This window comes from Musca domestica, unplaced genomic scaffold, assembly GCF_030504385.1.
Source record: "Musca domestica strain aabys unplaced genomic scaffold, Musca_domestica.polishedcontigs.V.1.1 29, whole genome shotgun sequence".
NCBI lineage: Eukaryota > Metazoa > Arthropoda > Insecta > Diptera > Muscidae > Musca > Musca domestica.
The window spans coordinates 4,922,168-4,944,711 of NW_026712296.1; the positions used below are offsets into that span (position 1 = coordinate 4,922,168).

Sequence of the window (22,544 nt, forward strand, 5' to 3'; positions counted from 1 at the left end):
GATGTGCAGGATAAATGTACCAAAGGGTTTTTGGAAATTTGAACTTCAAAGCTACGAAAAGTCCAAAAATGGTACTAAACTTCTAAAATGGTACCATTTGGTAAACTTGAAATTTGGTACGAGAATCAAGGTTGGAAAGTATGTTTGATGTATAAAGGTGGTTTTGGAAATGTGTACAAAGTGTGCGAACTGTACGAAATGGTACTTAATTTGAAACAGATGGATGAAGCTGCAATTTTAAAAAATTTTATATTGGGGTCCCTGTTGGTAGTCAGTTTGTGGTAAACATATGGTTTTGGAAATGTGTACTGTAATTGTACGAAAAGTACTAAATAATACTACATTTGGTACAATTTGGTTTTGGGTTAAGAACTAGTACTTGAAATCTGAAATTTGGTATTAGCGTTGTTGGTTATTTGTAGCCTGAGCATTCGGGATGGTTTCGGAAACATGTACTATAATTGTACGAAAAGTACTAAATAGTACTAAATTTGGTATTGGGTCAAGGGATAGAGCTACAATTCTAAAATTTGATATTTAAATTATTGATGACATCTGAATTTGAGATTTGGCGGTGGTTTGGGAAATGCGTCCTATATACGTACGAAAAGTACCAAATAGTACAAATGTTAATATTGGGTGAAGGGATGGTGCTGGAATTCTCAAATTTTATATTGAGGTCACTTTTGGGATCAGGGGAAATGTGTACTAAAATTGTACGAAAGTACAAAATATCACTAAATTTGGTATTGGGTGAAGAGATAGAGCGGAAATTCTGAAATTTGATATGAATGTCAATGTGGGAGTCTGTGTTTAAGAGAAGGAGGAGGATTTAAAAATGTGTACTATAATTGTACGAAAAGTACTAAATAGTACTAAATTTGGTGTTTTGTGAAAGGATATAGCTCGAATTCAGAAATTTGATATGGATGTCATAGTTGGTGTCTGTGTTTGAGAGAAGGAGGAGGTTTTGGAAATGTGTACTATAATTGAATGAAAAGTACTAAATAGTACTTAATTTGGTATTTTGAGCTTTGATAGAACTCCTGAAAATTGATATGGATGTCTCTGTTGGTGTCTGTGTTTGGGAGAAGGAGGAGGAGGTTTTGGAAATGTGTACTATAATTGCTCAAAAAGTGCTAAATTTAGTATTGTCTGATAGGATAGAACTAGAATCCTGAAATTTGATATGGATGTCTCTGTTGGTGTCTGTGATTTTGAGAGCTGGTTTTGGATATGCGTACTATAATTGTGCCAAATTTGGTAATGAGGGAAATTACAGAGCTGAAGTCCTGGAATTTGATATTAAGGCATCTGCTTCGTAACTGTGGTTGAGATATGGAGATTGTTTTGAAAATGTATACTTCAACTGTACGAAAATAACTTATTACTACTAAATTTGGTATTGGGTAAAGGGATAGGGCTGAAATCCTGAAATTTGATATTGAAGGCACAGGTTTTGTCTTCGATTGAGATTTGGAATGATTTTGTAAATGAGTACTAAAATTATACGAAAAGTACTAAGTATTACTAAATTTGGTGTTGGCTGATTGTATAGAGCTGGAATCCGGAAATTGCATATTGAGGTATTTGTTGGTATCTGGTAGTGGTTTTGCTGATGCGTGCTAAAATTGTTCGTAAAGTACTAAATGGTACTTATTTTGTGAACTAAATGGTACTAAATTTGGTATTGAGGAAAGGGATAGAGAAAAAATCCTGAAATTTTGTATTGAGGTCAATGTTGGTTTCTAGGGTTCCCAGGAACAGTTTTAATTTTTTGATGGTTTTTCACAGATAAATACAGTCAACGTATGTAATGTTTAAATTTTCGCATCACAGCACTGTGACTACCATCTGTGCTGTGGCACAGTCACACTTCAACTTCAAACTCAAAGACTTTAAAAACAGGCAGCAAATTCAAAAACACTGTTTAGTAGAGTGTTCACATAAAATTTGAATATATCAAAAAAAGAGTAATGCACACAGATATTTTTTAGGCTTGAGGGTAAGGCTACTAGCATGTCAGGAGAAATGCCATGCAACATCTTGTGGCACCGGTGCAAGTTTATTTGTTTTGTTTTAACTCAAAAATCGGTAGAGTAAGCAGAGATGATGACTAGTTGGCTGGCTGACTGGTTGCTTGGTCGGTTAGTCGGTTGAATGAATGGATGGATAGTTGGTTGGTTGGATAGTGGTTGCATGCAGCAACTTTAAAACCACCACCAACAACTGGCTGCTGCTGCTAATTGTTGACCCAATTTCAGTTATACCAGTGAGTGTTAAAAAAATGCAAGCAGTTGTAAAAAATGTGTAGTAGCTGCAAATAACAAAACTTAACAACGCTTGGATGGTTACCTGGTTGATAGGCTGGCTAAATGACGAACTGGTAATACATTTACTTTTGGTGCGAAGTCTTTGCAGCATTGTTGTTGCTGTTTGCTTTCTTGTGGTTTATGCACCAGATGTGCATTCGCTCAGTTTGCTGTAAGTATGTGTGAGTGTGTTTGTGTTTTTCATTTTTATTTTGCGAAGAAAGTGGTTTTCATTTTCCTTATTAAATTACAACTTTACGAATGAATTGAAATTTGCTCGACTTGTTTTTTTGTTGCTGTGAGGCTAAGCCAGACAGCCAGCCAGTATTAGAAAAATGGCTAGCGTTAATAATCTCGTCTCTTGGCGGCTGGGCCTTGTCAAACGTCCACCGCCCCACATAGGAGAAGGCATGGTGTGTGTATGTGTGTGTGAATTGAGCATATTAAACAAAACTACAAGTATAAATGCCATTGTACAACAATAAATGTCAGCGGCTTATCCATTTGTGAGTGTGTTTGATGTCTTGTATCTCTGCATTGATTAATTTATTCATACCCATATTTGTTTTGCTAATTTTTAGATTTGCCAAAATCTGATAATAAATCATAACAAAAGGAAAACACACACACACAACGCCAAGAAATTTGAAAAGAAAATCCATCACAGTTACTTTGTATTTATTTAAAATTATTTGAAACTATGCGCATGGGACAAAAAAAAAAAACAAATTTGCATTTTTTTCATATTAACTTTCTTCCTTTCCATGTAATCTGATATCAGGCAGATGGAATGTTCGTTTGCACTTTTTTGTTGTTTTTTTTTTTCTTTCTTTCTCATTGTTATACTACACATCACAGAAACGCTTCAGACCAGTCTAGGCTTTTGCGAGAAGTAAAAGTATGTTTCCGAATCGGAAATGAAATTCGAGATCAAACTATTGTCATAAGAAAGACATGCTGTAAGAAGTAGGGCTTCCAGTATAGTTCCTAAGAAATCATACAATATAGATATGTGTATATGTTTTCATTTTTTTTTTATCAAAAGACTAGTTTTGTTAAAAATAGAAAGTATCTGAAAAACAATAAATAGATGACTTTAAAAATTAGGGAATTTTGCTAATCTAATTAAAAGAACACAGAATACGTCGTATGGAAGTTTTGGATTGATGAAAATCAAAATAGTCAGAAGAAGGCCAGTTAGAAATTTTCTATACATAGAGGCCTTATTAAGGTCGTCTGTTTATTAAAGCACTTAACTGCCTTTTGTTTATAGAACATCTGTAACAGTATTTTGTTTACAGAAGGTCTATTAACAGTTTTTTGTTTACAGAAGGTCTGTTAACAGTCTTCTGTATACGAAGATATGTTGGTTTTAGATCATATTAACAGTCTTCTGCGAACACAAGGTCTATTAGAGATCTGTTAATAGTCTAATTTATAAAGAAGATCTTCTGGTTAGAGAGCCTATTAGAGATTATATGTCTGTTAACAGTAGATATGTAATAAGTCTTCTTTTTCGTGTAGAAGATCTAATAACAGTCTTATGTATGCAGAAGATCTGTTAGAAGTCTTACGTTTACAGAAGGTCAGTTAACAGTCTTCTGTTTACAGAAGGTCTGTTTACAGTTTTCTGTATAAAGTAGATCTGTTAGAGGTCTTCTGTTTACAGAGGGTGAGTTAACATTCTTCTGTTTACAGAATGTTTTTTAGAAGTCTTCTATTTATGGTAGGTCTGTTGACATTTGTTTGTTTACAGAAGGTCTGTTAACGGTATTCTGTCTGTAGAAGACCTGTTAGAATTCTTTTTTTACAGAAGATATGTAATATCTTCTGGTCTGTTTATGTCTCCGGTATGAATAGGGTCTTTTAGTTTTAGAGCATATTAATAGCCTTCTGCTAACATAAGGTCTATTAGAAAAATGTTAATAGTCTAATTTATAAAGAAGAGCTTTTGGTTATAGAATCTGATAACAGTCTTCTTTTTACAGAAGGCCTGTTAACGGTCTTCTGTTAACAGTATGTATGCATTAAGTCCTCTGTCTGGTAAAGTTGATCTAATAACAGTCTTCTGTTACAAATTTCTGTTAATTGTCTTATATTTACAGAAGGCCTGTTAACGGTCTTCTGTTAAACATTTCTGTTAATTTTCTTCCGTTTACAGTCTTCTGTATACAGAAGATCTGTTAAATGTTTTCTGTTTTCAGAAGGTCTGTTAACAGTCTTCTGCTTACAGAAGATCTGTTAAGGTCTTTTAACTGTGTTTTATTTTTACAGAAGTCTGTTAACAGTCTTCTGTTTAGAGAAGGTCGGTTATAGGGTTTCTGGTCTTTAGAAGACCTGTTAATGATTTTCTGTCTATTGAAGAACTGTTACCGATCTCCAATATACAGAAGACCAATTTTGTTTTCTGTCTACAGGAGATCTGTTTGATGTCTTCTATTAACTGGAGACCTTTTAACAGTCATTTGTTTACATAAGATATTTAATAGGGTTTCATTCTGTATAAGTCCTGTTTCCGATTTTTCGTCTATAAACAACTTGTCTTCTGATCAGATAAGAAATCTTAGAGGACTTCTGTTTAATGATTTTCTGTTAAAAAAAAAAAAACAGTTAGTAGTCTTCTGTTTATGAAAGACACGTCATCAGTATTCTATCTAAAAATGAGATATTAAAAGTATTCTGTCTCTAAAGGAACTATTAAAGATATTCTATTTATAGATGACCTGCTGAAGGTCTTTTATCTTTAATTGACCCCTGTTGGTTATAGGAGCCTTCCTAGCTGATTTCTGCCTAATATACCTTTTTGGAAGAGTAGACCTTGGACATACTTTCAAAGGGTCTTGCATTTACTGACTTTTAGATTCTTTCCAAGACCCCATTCCTATTTCAATGACTCTACAAAATATTCAAATGCAATTCATTTCAATAAAAAGTATTATGGGAAACTGTTATACATTTGCATTGCTACTGATTTCGATAAGATCCGACTGGAGAAAGTGAAACCGAATTTCCTGGAAGTATAAACTACATAGTGTTTGTTATCTATTCACCAGCAATAACGGCAACCGCAAAAGAGTTGAAGAAAAATTGGAAGAAAAAAAATCACAAACAAATAAATCCTAATGAAATGATTGTAATAAATCAATGACAATACTATCGATAATGTTTGTCGGTTTGACAGTGCACTTACCACTGGTCAAATGACAGCTCAAAAATCATTGGTGTATATAGGAGATGCACACACACACACTCACACATGCGTATGCATGCATGATTTGAACATAAATGACAACCACGTAGACCAAAAACAAAAAAAATATCTCCCCCATATGTGATCTCATGATCATCAATCATTGATTTTCACAAAAATTTAAACCAATTGTGGTTTTGCGGCCGACTGCAACAACAACAGCAATAGCAACACTGCCATCATTGTGGTCACAGCTATTGCAAGTGACATTTTCCGCTGCAAAGCTTCAGAGGAGACGTTACCAACTTTTATGCCTATGCGATGTAGACAAACGATCACATCATTGTTGGTGGAATAAATGGAATATGTTGGGTAGAAGACGAAGAAAAAAATTGTCTAGTGAATGTAATTGAGCTGGTTTTTTTCATCTTTTAAAAGAAACGTGTAAAGTTTTCTCCTTACCATCGCAGCAAAAATACAAAATTTCAAAAAAAAAAAAAAAAAAAAAAGGAACAGAAACAGAACGTACTCCACAATTATTATTGTCTTTTACATTAAAAAGAAACATTTAATGCGAGCCTTGACGCATAGTTTAAGTCATTGTAAAAGAGATATGAATTTTTGAAATGTTTATAATTTAAATTTTAAATTATTGTTTTTTAAATTATTATTATTGTATGCAGACATCTTTTATTATTGTTATTGTATTAGAAAATTTAAGTTGATATTATTTCCTTTTAATATAGATTCCTTTTCGATCGAAATATAAAATACCTCTTTATTTTTATTATAATGCTCTCTAACAGATTTTGGCTTTTTGATATCGAAAAAAAAACTTGCAAAACTAGAATCTACTAGTTCTGGTAGTTCAGGTTCTGGAACAGAGCAAATTTGTCTTGTTAACAATTTAGGGTGTACGACAACCCAACAATTGGTCTGTCTGGTTTATATTTCCTGCAGGAATTACCCAGAAACCTCCCAACATACGAAGAAAGAGACATTTTTAATTCTTCCTTAAATAGTCTATTTTGCTCAAAACTCTCTATTTAAAGCAACGCTTTCAGCAAGTCTGCTCAACATCACGAGATCACTCCAATTATTCAAACATTTTAACATATTCATTTCAATCATTAGCTTCATTGATAATTTGCAAAATGTAAAATAAAAAAATGAAATATTAAGAAAAATATATATATTTTTTTTTGTTAATGATCTCTTTTATTCTTTTATTTTTTTTAAAGGTTGTGTCTTAAGACTTTCTACATGAAATTCTAAAATTACATCTAATTTAGAATGACTTAAGACAAAGCCCTAATACACCAAGAGTTAAAGAGAGGAAGAGAAAGAGAGTAACACAGAAAGAGTAATGCCAGCGGTGCTCAAGAAGAAATATCTCTTTTCAGTTAAATTTCTCTTTGCTTATTTAAATCAAGAACAAAACAGTGTTAAGTCATTATTTATACAAATATTTTTATCCATTTGCTTTATAAATTATTTTGGCAAACATTCGTGTTTAAAAATAATTAAATAGAACCGTAAAATATAAAGAAAAACAGAATTTTAATTTCCTCTTAAATTATCTCTTTTTTCTGTTCATGTTCTAGAACACGGTTTTGAGCACCGCTGGTAATGCCTTTCAACAGAGCTGAGCAAAATCATATAAAGATGTTGTTTAAGAGACATTTTTTAAACTTTTCATTATATTTTGCAAATTTATTTGAAATCAAAAAGTAGATGCTGTCTAATTCCATCTTTGAGGCCTTGAATCAGCGTTAGGCAGTTGGCGTAGATTTTATCTTCCACGTGGCCCCGAAGGCATAAGTCGCAAGGTATTAAATCACAAGATATCGGGGGCGAACTGTCATGGGCTCTTGGTGATGAGCTGAGGCCATTAAAACCATTTAAATAATCCTTTTGTAATTGTTGATCCAACATCATTTTCGAAACATTAAGGTCAAACAATTTAAGGGGAGGCTAAGAACAACTATTGATTTTTCAGAACCTAAGATGAGTTTGGAATGGAATTACGTATAATTTTCATTCATTTAAAAATCGCAATCAGAAAAATTAAATTACCCGAAAATATGAATATTTCAAATATTGATGACAATCTTCGAATTGTTTCAAATTACTATGATATGAACTTAATAAAGGACAATTAAATAAGCAGTAAGTTCTACTGGGCCATATGGAACAAATTTGGAAATTTTCAAAATTGTATAATCCGTTAAAAAATTAAAATTTGTTAAAATTTAAAAAAAAAAATGCCGAATAAAGCCGTTATATTGGGGTCTATACGAAAACGTGGACCTGCTTAGGCAATTTCGTCATAGGCCATTAAAATATTCAAATACGAAACATGAAAAAAATCCTGTGAATAATGTAGCTAACATAATGTAAATACCGAATATAGGGAGGAACTGTTATATCGGGGCTATTCGAAGACGTGGACCTGCATAGACAATTTTCTATCACAAGCACTAGTACCTATTAGGAACTTCAAATACGAAATTTAAAAAAAATATTGGGAGGCATCGTTATATCGGGGCCATACGAAGAACTAGACCTGCATAGACAATTTTCTGTCACGAAATTTGAAACAACTCCGGAGGATAATGTCGCCAAAATCACAAAAATACCGAATATCGTGGGGTATGTTGTATGTGGGCTATTCGATTCTGTTCAACATTTTAGACTACTATCTTTATTCGTTTTGACTCTAGCGTGATTACCATCGACTGGCGGACATGGCTAAATCATCTTAGAATTGTACGCTGATCAAGAATATATATACTTTTTTATGTCTAAAATTATTATTTGGATGAGTTACAAACGGAATGACGAATTTAATATACCCTCCATACTATGTATGGTGGAGGGTATAAAAAGGTCATGTCCGAGAGTAAATTTTCGTTTTACTCTCTTGATTGCAAGTTTTACTATATATATTTCATTTCCTGTCAATACTCTATCCTTTTAACCCAGAAAACTACTTAAAACGCACCATCCCGACGAGTGGTGGCTGTTCATGGAATCCAAACTCATATACTCTCATCAATAAAGAATTTTCTTCAAAGTGATAGCTTTATCGACATATATGTCTAAACTTTTCTAACGCTTAGTTCTCTTACCTCGCACGAAAAAGAAAAAACTACAAGCTATATGAAAAAAATGCTGTCGCTGTAAAGCAGCTTCCATCCAATGCACTCAGTATACACATGCTCAATCATTGCATTTTGTGGTTTGTGTTGAGGTAGGCAGGCAGGCAGGCAGGTTGATGCTAAATCTTCAAGTGTTTTCTTCGCCGATGCACACATACATACAACCATACATATTTAAAGTGGAGCAAACGTAGAGTGATTTGATAAAGTGGTGGTACATTTAATTGTTAGTAGTAGGCTGACTAGGTAGTTGCAAAATAATTGTTGCTGTTGTTGTTCGCTTTTATTTTAGAGAAAATTTTGTTTCAAAGCCCCATCTACGATGGCCAGAGATGTTCGCAGACTCTGTAATGTGGCGCCTCTTGTTTCGAAATTTGATTGTGACCGAAAAGCGCAACAGTTGTGTTGGAAAAAATGCTTTAATTTTGACTGCAGCGGCTCTCAATTGTGCAGCCATGCAGAAGCGATGAAAACAGCAACAACAGCAAATCTACAACATCTGATCACTTTTCTGAATCACATTACATCTCGCCGTTGCCGCCTCACACTTTCGTTCGCATGAAACGATATCCATCAGTTTAACAATAACAACAAGAAAAGTTACAACAGTAGTAGCTGTTAGGCTGGGAGGCAGCAACAGCAGCAGCAACGATTTCACCAAATCGTCATTCGAGTGTAAAATCAACGAAAACAAGCCTAACATCAGAGACAGTAAATAGAGAAGCAGCAACGAAATTAACAGCAATTTTTAAACAGGGTTTCCCAATTTGAGTGCTGAACTATTTTCGGAATATTAATGAATATTTTCAAAGCGGTGGAATTAATAACATATGTGTAAAAAATAAATTATTTTCTTTAATAATGATTTTCTTTTAAATTATTTAGTCAATCTAAATCACCGAAAATAAATTTCACATTTTTCATGTCTCACATTCAAAACTTCCATGTCATTTTGAAATAATTAAATTTAGGAAGAGAGATAAATAGTCTATTTCTCATAAATATTTATTTTAATTAATTTCTCATAAATATTTTTTTATTTATTTCAAATGATAACAAAACTTTAATTATTGAAAAATAATAAAAATTCTTAATTGAATACAAAAATTAAACAAAAAATACGAATAATACTAAAGATCCAACAACGAGTGCAAGAGAACGAAAGTAAGAGAAATTAAGGCATGAATGATTTAGGAGCAATTCAGAGCTGTAAACATAAACACCTCCAGTCTGACTTAGTGCGCTTGTGTCTTAACTCTTTCAAATTTGGTACATAGCAATATTTAAATAAGGCTTACATAAGGTGCGAAAATATTCGTGTCATCCTTCTTGTACCACCTCTAAAAAAGATCTATTGCTTTAAAATAAGAAGTTAAAAAGTATCAGTCGGTTTTGCCGACAGATGTGTACCCTCAACCAATGTTCGATTATTTAAGTATATTTTAACTTCTGTTATGATTATTCAAATTGTTGACCTTCTATGGAGTAGATCTCGGAGATATGAGCTATTATTGTCCAATTCGTATCGGACCTAAATAAATATGATATAAATATAATTTTTAGTCGACCGAAGTATTCCAAAATGTCCATATTCAAGCAAGTTGTAAAGAATCGCTGACTTGTTTCGCAAGTTATGACAGATAAAAGTATTGAAAATTGCGACACGTTGTGGGTGAGGTACCAGAAGGAGCTCACATGCATATATCATCATCAGAATTGTGAAATTTGAAGAGAGTTGGATGCCTATTTCGCTTTCTTTGAGCGTTTTGTTATTCAAAATCTTGAACCCTATGTGGGGGAGCTATCAGAAGAAATGGTGCGATTTCTATCATCTTTATAACAGATCGTGTGTTGATGGAAATATTGAGATGCACCAAGTCTGAATGGAATCGGATGTTAATTTCACGTTTTATGAAGTTCATTGTTATTCAAACTTTTGAAGCTTTGTAGGGGAGGTACCAGAAGGAGTGGGCCGATATAAAAAATATTGTATATGTATAATGTAATTTGACAATCGGACTCTTACATCACGTTTTATATGAGTTATAATTAATCAAAATGTTGACCCTTTGTGGGGGAGGTACTTAATGAAGTGGACTGATATTGTCCATTTTCGCACGTGACCTAGTACTAATCAAATATTAGGATGTGCAAAGTTGAAGCAAAATCGGATTATCCTTTCTCTTTCTGTGCAGTAAAATATTTATACCCTACACCACATAGTGGTAAGGGTATTATGTCTTTGTGCATTTGTTTGTAACATGGAGAAGGAAACGAGATAGACCCATAGTTACTTTTGAGAACCTTCATAGAATCACTTTCTGAGTCGATTTATGCATGTCCGTCCGTCTGTCCGTCCGTCCGTCCGTCCGTCCGTCTGTCCATGTATTCTTGTGAACAAAATGCAGGTCGCATTTATTATCCGATTGAGATGAAATTTTCCAAACAATATTTTTTTGGCCCAAGGACGAACCCTATTGAAAATGGTGAGAATCGGATCAAATTTAGATATAGCTCCCATATATATCTTCATCCGATTTCGGGTTAAATGTGCACCAAATATCCACTATCAGTCCAAATTACCTGAATTTTGGCACACCCAACCGAGTTCGGCCTAGAAGCAAGTATATCAAATTTGGAGAAAATCGGTTCAGATATAGCTGTAGCTCCCATATATATCTTTCATCCGATTTGATCTTTAAGTTCCTCACATTCCTACTATGCACTCCACAACCGTGATATTTGGTACCAGGTATTAGATGGAGCACAGAAATAGCTGTTTTAAATTTTATTGAAATCGGTTCAGATTTGGATATAGCTCCCATATATCTTCATCCGATTTCGGGTTAATTGACCACCAAATGACCAATATCAGCCCAAATGGCCCGAATTTTGGCACATGTGACCGAGATTAGCCTTAAAGCAAATACAACAAATTTGGAGAAAATCGGTTCAGAAACAGCTATAGCTCCCATATATATCTTCATCCGATTTCGGGTTAAATGTGAACCAAATGTCCACTATCAGTCCAAATTACCTGAATTTTGGCACACCCAACCGAGTTCGGCCTAGAAGCAAGTATATCAAATTTGGAGAAAATCGGTTCAGATATAGCTATAGCTCCCATATATATCTTTCATCCGATTTGGTGTTTAAGCCTCTCACATTCGTAATATGCACTCCACAAGAATGATATTTGGTACCAGATATAAGATGCAGCCCAGAAATAGATGTTTGTAATTTTATCGAAATCGGTTCAGATTTGGATATAGCTCCCATATATATCTTCATCCGATTTCGGGTTAATTGTGCACCAAATGGCCGATATAAGTCCAAATGGACTGAATTTTAGTACATCGGACCAAATTCAGCCTAGAAGCAAGTATATCAAATTTAGTGAAAATCGGTTCAGATATAGATATAGCAACCATATATATGTTTCATCCGATTTAGTGTTTTAGTCCCTTACATTCGTAATATTCACTCCACAACCGTGATATTTGGTACCAGGTATTAGATGGAGCACAGGAATAGTTGTTTTAAATTTTATCGAAATCGGTTCAGATTTGGATATAGCTCCCATATATATCTTCATCCAATTTCGGGTGATTGACCACCAAATGGCCGTAATAGCATCAATTTTGGCAAATCCGACCGAAACCAGCTTAGAAGCAAGTACACCAATTTTAGTAAAAATCGGTTCTTGGTCTTTAAGTCCCTCACATTCGTAATATGCACTCCACAGGAATGATATTTGGTACCAGATATCAGATAAAGCCCAAAAATGGTTGATTTTAATTTTATTAAAATCTGTTCCGATTTGGATAGGCCTCCCATATATATCTTCATCCAATTTCGTGTTAATTGTGCATCAAATGGCCAATATCAGCCCAAATGGCATGAATTTTGGCAAATCCGACCGAAACCAGCCTATAAGCAAGTACACAAATTTTAGTAAAAATCGGTTCAGATATAGCTCTAGCTCCCATATACATGTTTCATCCGATTTGCTCTTTAAGTCCCTTACATTCGTAATATACTCTTCACAGGAATGATATTTGGTACCAGATATCAGATAAAGCCCAAAAATAGTCGATTTTAATTTTATCAAAATCTGTTCAGATTTGGATATAGCATAGCATAGCATACTCTTCACATTATTCTATCGATTTCAGGTTAATTGTACACTAAATGGTCAATATCAGCCCAAATCACCTGAATTTTCGTACATAATTCAGTCTAGAACCTAATACGTCAAATTTGGAGAAACCCGGTTCAGAGATAGCTATAGTTCGTAAAATGCACGATAGAATTAGATAGATTTTGATTTTGTACCAAATATCTCATAGAGCTCTGAAATGCCCTGTATAAACCTTTTTACGAGAGCTCTACTAAATATGCATAGTGGTGTAGGGTATCATATAGTCGGCCCCGCCCGACTTTTGAGCTTTCCTTACTGGTTTTTTTTACCGATATTGCCCATCCCCGAACTACATCAAAATTTTATAACAACATTACGATGTACCAAGTTTGGACGTTTGAATGTTGTCGTGCGAACCAGTCATACAGACAAACAGACGAATGGACGGACATCAATAGATCAACTCCAAATGGCCTGAAACGGATTTGGTCCGTTATTTCGATGAGGCAAGTTTTGGCCGTATAAAATGATATATACCCTCTCTAGCCATATGATGAGGGTATAAAACATTTGATATTGAGCAAAGGATGTACCCTATGTAGTTCAAAATTGGCACATCATAAAATTTAGATAAAACACAGTTCAGGATCAAAACTGGACAATATTGGTTCACTGAATAATGGATCTCCCCCATAAAAGATTAACAATTTAAATAGTAATAACTCTCTCGGGATTTGGATTCGATTTGATCTCCCCAACAAAAAATTACGAAAAAAAAAAACAATTTTGCATTGCGTCAAAGCCATACGATCTAAGCCATAATCCTTCATCATGAAAAGGCTGCAAAATTTTAAGAAGTTCGGTCAAAAACTATTTGCAAGCAGTATGATGTCAGTTTATTTGCCCTCTCTTTATGGCCCGGATTTTGACCTTTGTTGTAGACGATGTGTTAGGACGACGTAGAACGCCTTTAATGCATGGAATTCATTTGCTACCAAACTACGCTTTTACCAATTTATGACTTCATATTAAATCACAATCACAATAAATAATATATGTTCATGAAAAAAACTAAATTTTATCACAGCAATATACAAAATATTCACCAAAACAGAACCTTTTAAATACGCAATACTCCCAAAAATAACAAAATTGCAAAATTGACATAAAAAACCCAAAAGATGTACACAAAATCTCCTTTAGGTTTAATGAAAATATTTCCATCTTTCTTTTTCGCGCTAATGAAATATGACTTTTTTAACTCTACGCAATTAACATTTCCAACGACATTCTTAATCCAATTCTCTGCAAACGAACTCAATTAATGTTCTCATTTAACAACCAAGAATACTACCTTTCACAGTGATTAATGGTCTATAAACAACAGTTTGGGAATCGCTGATATGCAGTGAAACTATTTCACAAATAAATGAGCAGAAATACATTCACACATACATACAAACATACAAAAACACACAGTCCGTTAATGGCCAACAAACTAACTAACCATCTTCTTTGTCATTATCAGAGTCGGAGTGGTAAGATCAGCATCATTATCTTCAGCATTTCGAAGACACAAAAATTAGTAACAAAAGCAGCGACAACCACCGACTGGCTGGTTGGCTTGCTGAGACTAAATGCAGCAACGGCAGCAGCATCCACAATTATGTTTCAAACCACAAGGCAACACTTTCCAAAAAGGCATTCGCTTACAAAGCTTTTTAAAAGCCAGTCAGCCAGCCAGTCACAAAACAATAACCGCACCGCAATATTGTCTTTTGAAATTTAGTCAGGGTTTGTTTTTTCTTACTTTCCTTCTTTCTTTAGGTTAATGTGAATGGAAATTTTGAATAAAATTGAAAGTTCACAAAGTTTAGTTTATTTCTTTTAATTTAAAATTAACTTTCAATTTCAATTAAATACATTTTCAACTATTTTTCCTTTTTTCTGGTTTCTAATTCTTACCTGAGTGTCTTGGGGTTTTCGTATGTGTTTTTAATAAAATAATCCGTTATGAAAGGTTGGGTTTTGAAAATAATCCGTTATAAAATGACACGCTTTTATATTCTCAACTCAACACTGCTGCACTCTGCAAGGAATATTTTTGAAATTTGAAAAATTTTTAATTTAATGTTATATAACAAACACCGAGCAATTCAATTTTGGTTTTTGGGTTATTTCATTTAAATATAATAACTTTTGATATTGTTTTATTTATCTTGGCAACACTTTGCACACGTTCTTCTATTTTCTGTTTTACTGTATTATTTGTTTTTGTATAGGCATTTATGTTTTGTTTTTTTTGTTTCTTTTTATTTTCTTAATTTACCGTTTAATCCACTACTTTATTTTGTTTTTTTTTTTTATATTTTATAATTTATATCCGCTTTTATACAGGATTTTTATTTATAATATTACGTTGCTTTAGATTTTTATATTCAAATCTCCTTGGGAAGAAGCACCTCTCTTCGGACGAACAGTTCACTCGCAAATGCGGCACTGGCACTTCGATAACATGATTTTATATTGCGTGAAAGTTGTGACCTCTTTCCCTGCTCACAACGTCACAGCTGGCTTCAACTCTAGCTTTATTTCTCTTTCATGCTATTTCTTTTTCTCTTCTCGTACTCGTGGGTATTCTCTTGGTGAAACTCTCTTATGGCAGAAGAAACGCATTGGATGATGGCTTCTTGTGTTTGTGGTACCATGTTAATACAAGAGCGTTACATAAACCAGACCATGAAGGGGGATTAGAGTCATGGCAATGGATTTCTTGGTGTTACTCATCATTGCAATCAGTGTTGAAATGTAATGGAGTAATGGTATGTGTGGGGTTACTCTGTATATGTATAAGACTTGTGAAATAACTGATTAACTGAGAACCAACAACCAGACGAAATAGCTAAAGTTAGAATTTTGAAATTTTGCACTAGAGTTAGTCTTTGTCATAGGCCGGTGATAAGGCCGGGTTTTTGGACAGTCGTATTAAAAGGATACGAAAAGTAGTAACATGTAGTAACATTTGAATATTTTTCATTGGATAAACGGAATGAACTAGAAATTTGAAATGAGAGTCACTGGTGAAGTGCAGAAATTCGAACTTAAAGCTTACGAAAAGTTCTAAAATGGTACTAAAGTTCTAAAATAGTACCATTTGATATTATGTGAACGGATAGAGCTAAAAAATTTAGTATGACAATCAAGGTTGGAAAGTAAGTTTGATATGTGAAGGTGGTTTTGGAAGTGTGTACTAAGTGTGCGAATCGTACTATATGGTACTACATTTGGTTAAGGGAGAACGAATGGAGCTGGGATTTAAAAATTTTGTATTGAGGCCCCTGTTGGTGGTTGGTTTGTGATAAATAGGTGGTTTTGGAAATGTGTACTGCAAGTGCACGAAAAGTACTAAATCGTACTATAATTGGTATAGTTTAGTATTGGGTGAACATATAGTACTCGAAATCTGAAATTTGGTATTAGGTTGGCTCTTTTTGTGTGTAGGCTGGGCATATGGAGTGAGTTTCAAGAATATGTACTATAATTGTACGAAAAGTACCGAATGGTACTTTATTTAGTAATGGGTGAAGAAAGAGAGATAAAATCTTGAAATTCGATATTTAGATTACTGATGGTACATGTATTTGAGATTTGGCGGTGATTTGGAAATGCGTTCTATATTTGTACGAAAAGTACTATATGGTACTAAATTTTGGTATTCGGTGAAGGAATTGGGTTGCAATCCTCAAATTTGATATTAAAGTCTCTGTTGGTATCTCGAATTGAGATATGGAGGTGGTTTTGGAAATGTGTACTATAATTGTACGAAAAGTACTAAATTTGGTATTGTGTGAAGGGATAGAGCTACAATCCCAAAAGTTTTGAAAATTGAGGTCCATTTTGTATCTGTCATTGAAATATGGAGGTGATTTTGGAAATGTGTACAACAATTGAACAAAAAGTACCGACTAGTACAATACTTGGTATTGGGTTGGAATCCTCAAATTTGTTATTGCGGTCTCCGTTGGTTTCTGGAATTGAGGAATGGAGGTGGTTTCGGAACTGGGTACTATAATTGTACGAAATGTACCGAATGGTACTATATTTGGTATTGGATGAAGGGATAGGGTGGGAATCCCAAAAATTTGTTATTGAGGTCTCTGTTGGTATCTAGAATTGAGGTATGGAGGTGGTTTTGGAAATGTGTACTTTATTGCACGACATGTCCTAAATAGTACTTAATTTGGTATTGGGAGAAGCGACAGGGCTGGAATCCCGAAAATTTTAAAATTGAGTTTTTTGCTATTTGGCATTAGGACATGGAGGTGATTTTGGAAATGTATACTCTAATTGTTCGAAAAGTAGCGAATGGTATTATTTTTGGTATTGGGTTGTAATCCTCAAATTTGTTATTGCGGTCTTTGTTGGTATTTGGAATTGAGATAAGGAGGTAGTTTCGGAAATGTGTACTATAATTGTACGACAAGTACTAAATTTGGTATTGGGTGAAAGAATAGAGCTGAAATCCTGAAATTTGATATAGATGTCAATGTTGGTGTCTGTGTTTAAGACATGGAGGTGGTTTTAGGAAATGTGTGCCAAAATTGTACAAAATGGTACCATTTGGTAATGAGTGAGAAAATTACGGAGCTAAAGTGCTGATATTTGATATTAAGGTCAGTGTTGGTATCTGAGGTAAAAATATGGATATTGTTTAAAATGCGTACTTTAACTGTACGAAATGCTACTAAATTTTGGTATATTTCATATTGAGGTCATTATACTTACAACCATAGATGGACAAACGAAATAACGATACAGCCCACATTATCCAAGAGCTTCAAAATTTGGTAGAACAATTTGTATTGTGTCTAGGATGGTTGGTCTTGAAAATAAGATATATCGGTCCACGTTTTGATATAGCCGCCATATAGCACTTCCCGATATTTGGTATTTTCATAATTTTCGCCACATTTTTTACGGATATGTCTAAAAATTGGTATTTGTAGGTCATAATGGGTTCTAGCTCCCGTAGCGGAACATTGTATGTATAGGTCCAAGTTTTCGTATAGCCGCCATATGGTACCTCCCGATATTTGGTATTTTGATGATTTTCGCCACATTTTTCCACGGATTTGTCTAAAAATTGGTATTTGTAGGTCATAATGGGTTCTATCTCCCGTGGTGGAATTCATATAACAGTACCTCCCTATATTCGGTATATTGATGATTTTTGCCACATTTTTCCATGAATTTGTCTAAAAATTGGTATTTGTAGTTCTCTATGGGTTCTCGCTCCGGTGGCAGAATATTGAAAATCTTGGTCCATGTTTTCCTATAGCGCATATTAACGGTACCCACCGATATTCGGTATTTTGATAATCCTAGTCACTTTGATAAATTTAACTACGTTGTCCAAACGGTCTTACTGGTATATGTAGTTTAAAGTGGAACACAATTGAATTCAGATACTATTAAATAACTATATTTTCTTTACCCAATGGTGGAGGTTATCAAAAGTTCGACCCGGTCTAACTTAATGTTTTTCACCTATTATTACCACGTTTTATATATTCCACCCTGATTTTATATATTTGGTCCACAAAAAGTTCTGTCCCCATTTTCGGCGTAGCTCGTATATATTTAGAACTCTAGATCAACAAATTGGAAACCCATTGCTTTTGGCATAAAAGGTCACAGTAATTAATCCACAATCTAATCTTTGTCGATTTTTTGTGAGCAGTCAAAAATTAGTAAAATGTATGTAGATTATACACCACCAACGCTGACTTGAAGCCAATTTTACAATTCGACTATTGTGATGTTAAGAGAATAATTTCGATTTTCAAAGAGAACATGACAGTGGCTATTTTTAAAGAGAGAAACCTATTCCAGGCAATCAAAGAAAATGTGTTAAGCTATGGTTATGGGTTTCTTTCGTGCGAACAAAAACAGTTACAACAACAACAGCGACAATAAGAAAAACAAAACCTTTACAACTGGTACCGTACGGGTTTCCTCAACGATAGTAAGAGTGAACGATGGTTGTGGTATACTTTCAAGTCTGCCCAAGTCATATGCTTTCAACTTTTTTTCTTGCCTCTATCAAATGGCGGAAAAGGTAGCTTTACATATGTATGGTCATTTTCAAAAACCTACACATACACATCAAATGTGTGTATGGGTATATTGAGATAATTGCGATAATGATCACGGCATTGGATGTGGATGGTGGCTTTTCATTCAAATGATGGCTGGATCACTGGTTTTTTCGTTGTTAATTTTTTGCCACTGCAAAACTTGACAGGAATTTTAAATTTAACGGAAAACAAATTGCTGGCATGTAGCTGTTGTGTTGTGTTGCTAATTTTCTCTCAATATTCCTGGTGTTTGCTATCTATTGTACTGGGACACGTCTGACACGCCGCCTGCATATGTGTGAGTTTATGATTGCAATAGCGATGCGATGAATGATTACCGTTTTATTGTTGATGATGTTTGGTTTTTTTCTGCTTTTGCTTTAAGTAATACCTATTCCTCTTTTTTGTTGTTGTTGGGTTTAAATCGTCTGTTTATGTTTGGCTGCTTTCGGATGTCTGTTTGGTGTGTCAAGGTAACTCGTGACGTGCGTAATTTCATTGTAATCGTCATTCATTCAGTCATTCATCCTCATGTGGACGGCCATATTGGCATTCATATGTAATTAGTCACACATTTTAAGACCTTTGATTGTCTGCATTTACATAAAATGTTTTCATTAACAAAATCAAAAAAAAAAAAATTAAATAATAATAATAATAGTAATCGCCTGAAAACAAATATAACTAACAAATGTTAAACAGTGACCCACACATTGAGCGCCACGAATTAAGTGTTTTATGGATTTAATACAAAAGATTTAAGAAACGAATTTGCCAAGTGGTTTGCACGAAGTAGTGAAATTGTAATTGGCTAAAATTAAATTATCTCTCATTGTGTATAATCAATTATACAATTTCGAAAATAATTAATCAAAATGATAGAAAACGGTATTCGTTGGTTATAGGGAGAAAATTCAAATTTGGTGTTACATAAACATTTTAACCCAGCAAAAATCGTGTAGGCACACTGTTAAACAATGACAACAATGCACCTATACTTTCCATAGTTATACCACGGCCCACGGCAAAAATACTCATTACAAATCTAGTTACCAAACACAAGAATATAGCGCAAAATACACACTTATTTTCTGGCCACAAAAAGGTCGTTAAATAAGTACTTATTTATTCAATTTGAAGTTGAATACCTGACGTATGCCTTGAACGTTTTTCACCACAAGAGTTGAGCACATGCATTTATATGAGATCTACTGAAATATGTCGAGAGTACAATTTCTGTTAAAACCTTTAAAATACCGAATTTAGCCGTTATATTGGGGTCTATACGAAGACGTGGACCTGCATAAGCAACTTTTGTCATAAGCCATTACAATATTCAAATGCGAAACTTGAAAAAAAAGGTGAATAATGTAGCTAAAATCCTCAAAATACAGAATATAGGGAGGTACTGTTATATCGGGGCTATATGAACACCTGGACCTGCATAGACAATTTTCTGTCTGTGCAGGGTGAAATAATAAAAAAAACTGCAACAAAGTCAAACGCCATAATTTTTACATTTCCGTAAATTTTATTGAATGAAAGCAAAAAATGTCGGAAACAGCATTAAATTTTAAAATAAGTTTAGATTTGTTCGAATTGATCACCTTTGCACAAATTGTGGCTTTCAAACGGCCAATGAAACCGTCACGCGCTTCTCGAATGTTGCATTACGGTATTTTGGCCCATTCCCGGCGACGCGCTTGCTTGAGGTGATCGACACTTTGGTATTTTTTAGTGCCAACCTTGCTTTCCAAAATACTGTAGACATAATAGTCCAATGGATTGATATCCGGAGAATTTGGTGGCCACTGTGCGCTGGAAATGAAGCGAGAAACCTCATTTTGTAACCATTCTTGGATGGCGCGTGCTGAGACCTGTTGGAATGTCCAAGGTACCTGCGGCCAAAATGTTTGCATGCCCAAGGCTTTAATACACCCTCAAGAATATTTTCGCGATAATATTCGACATTTATTCTGATGCCACGGTGGATTAATACGAGCGGAGAGCGACCATCTGCTGTTATGGAGGCCCACACCATAACCATGGCCGGCGCTTGAGTTCTGGTGGCCAACCGAAGGTGCACATTTTCAGCTGACCTCTTTGGCAATAAACACGATCATTTTGTTGGTTTACAAACTGCTGGACAACGAATGTTTTCTCATCGGAGAAAACCAAATTTGGCTGTTCATCAATTTCGGCCAAGCGGAGCAACTCTTTAGCTCTTTTGAGTCTATTTTCTTCCTGTTGCGGTGTAAATTCTTGCACTTTTGGGAATTTCAATGGCTTTACGTCGAGCTCATTTTTGAATATTTGCCGAATGGAATGTTGCGATATGATCAGCTCACGAGGCATTCTTAGGCCACTGCGACGCGAGTCTCGATCAAGTCGCTTCTTTACTTTTCGAACCATTTCTGCTGATGCTACCAGTCGAGCTATCACGGTAACGAACGATGGTACGAGACACAAAAGATTTATTCACATTTAAATGCTGAAGTGCTCTAACGATAGCCACTTGGTTGGTGGTTTTCCAGCCAAATATAAAGAAATCGCACTACCACGCTTGAATTCCATCACGAATAACTTTTTTTTTGGTAAATTCTCACCGAAATGCTTTTGTACCCTTGAAAACAATATAATGAGCTGTCACTGAAATAATTTTAACAGCTGCTGGGTGAATGGTTTCGAAATGACAGTAGTCTGAATTTGGTTGCAGTTTTTTCATCTCAACTTGTATGTGGAGAGTACAAATTTTCCAAGAGAGTACAAATCCAATTCAACATTGACAGAAGTCATTTTTGTTTTTTTTTTTATTTGTTAAAAATAACAAGTAAACCAGTAAAGAAAGTCTTAAAGTCGGGTGGAGCCCACTTTATGATACCCTACACCACTTTACATATCTAGTGTAGCTTCACACCACAAATAAAAGTTTTTGTGGTGAATTTGTGAGAATTAAATCATACAAACTACGTTTACAGTTATAATTTAAAGTCCAAAGGAACAAATATATGAGAGGAATATCCTCCACTGAATCGATTTCTACTTAATATGCCGAGGCATTTGTGTCTACAATTCTGGCTTGTATTACCAATTTGGTGCACAATTAAATTCAAATCGGATAAAGATATATATGGGATATATTAAAATTTTAACCGATCTCGATAAAATTCGGCAATGTATTTCTCCGAATATCGTTACAACGGAGTGCATATTGCGCCTGTGCGGGACAAATTCAACAAATCGGATGAACAATATGTATGGGAGCTGTAGCTATATCTGAACCGATTTTCACCAAATTTGACATACTTGTTTCTAGACTCAATTTGATCGTAAGTGCCAAACTCCGTCCTATTGGGACTAATATTAAACGTTAGGTGCACAATAAAAGGCAAATCGGACGAAGATATGTATGGGAGCTATATCCAAATCTGAACCGATCTCGATAAAATTTAGCAAAGCTATTTCTGAGCTGCATTTGATATATCCCCCCAAATATTGTTGTTACAGAGTGCATATTACGGCTGCGGAGGACAAAAATAATAAATCGGATGAACAATATATATTGGAGCTATAGCTATATCTGAACCGATTTCTATCAAATTT

General features: G+C 34.5%; 1 protein-coding gene across 2 annotated transcripts in view; it reads right to left on the reverse strand.

Moving 5' to 3' along the window:
• LOC101899275 (cuticlin-4) overlaps positions 1-15,291 on the reverse strand; it is a 37,843-nt gene extending 22,552 nt beyond the window's left edge. The window contains exons 1-2 of one of the 2 annotated variants that reach the window (XM_005176714.4): positions 15,134-15,291; positions 14,770-14,893 (exon numbers count right to left, since the gene is read on the reverse strand). The gene's annotated coding sequence lies outside the window, so the exon portion shown is untranslated. The remainder of the gene's footprint in view (positions 1-14,769; positions 14,894-15,133) is intronic. The other variant, XM_020039980.2, reaches the window with a different exon arrangement.
• Between the last annotated feature and the right edge of the window lie 7,253 nt (positions 15,292-22,544).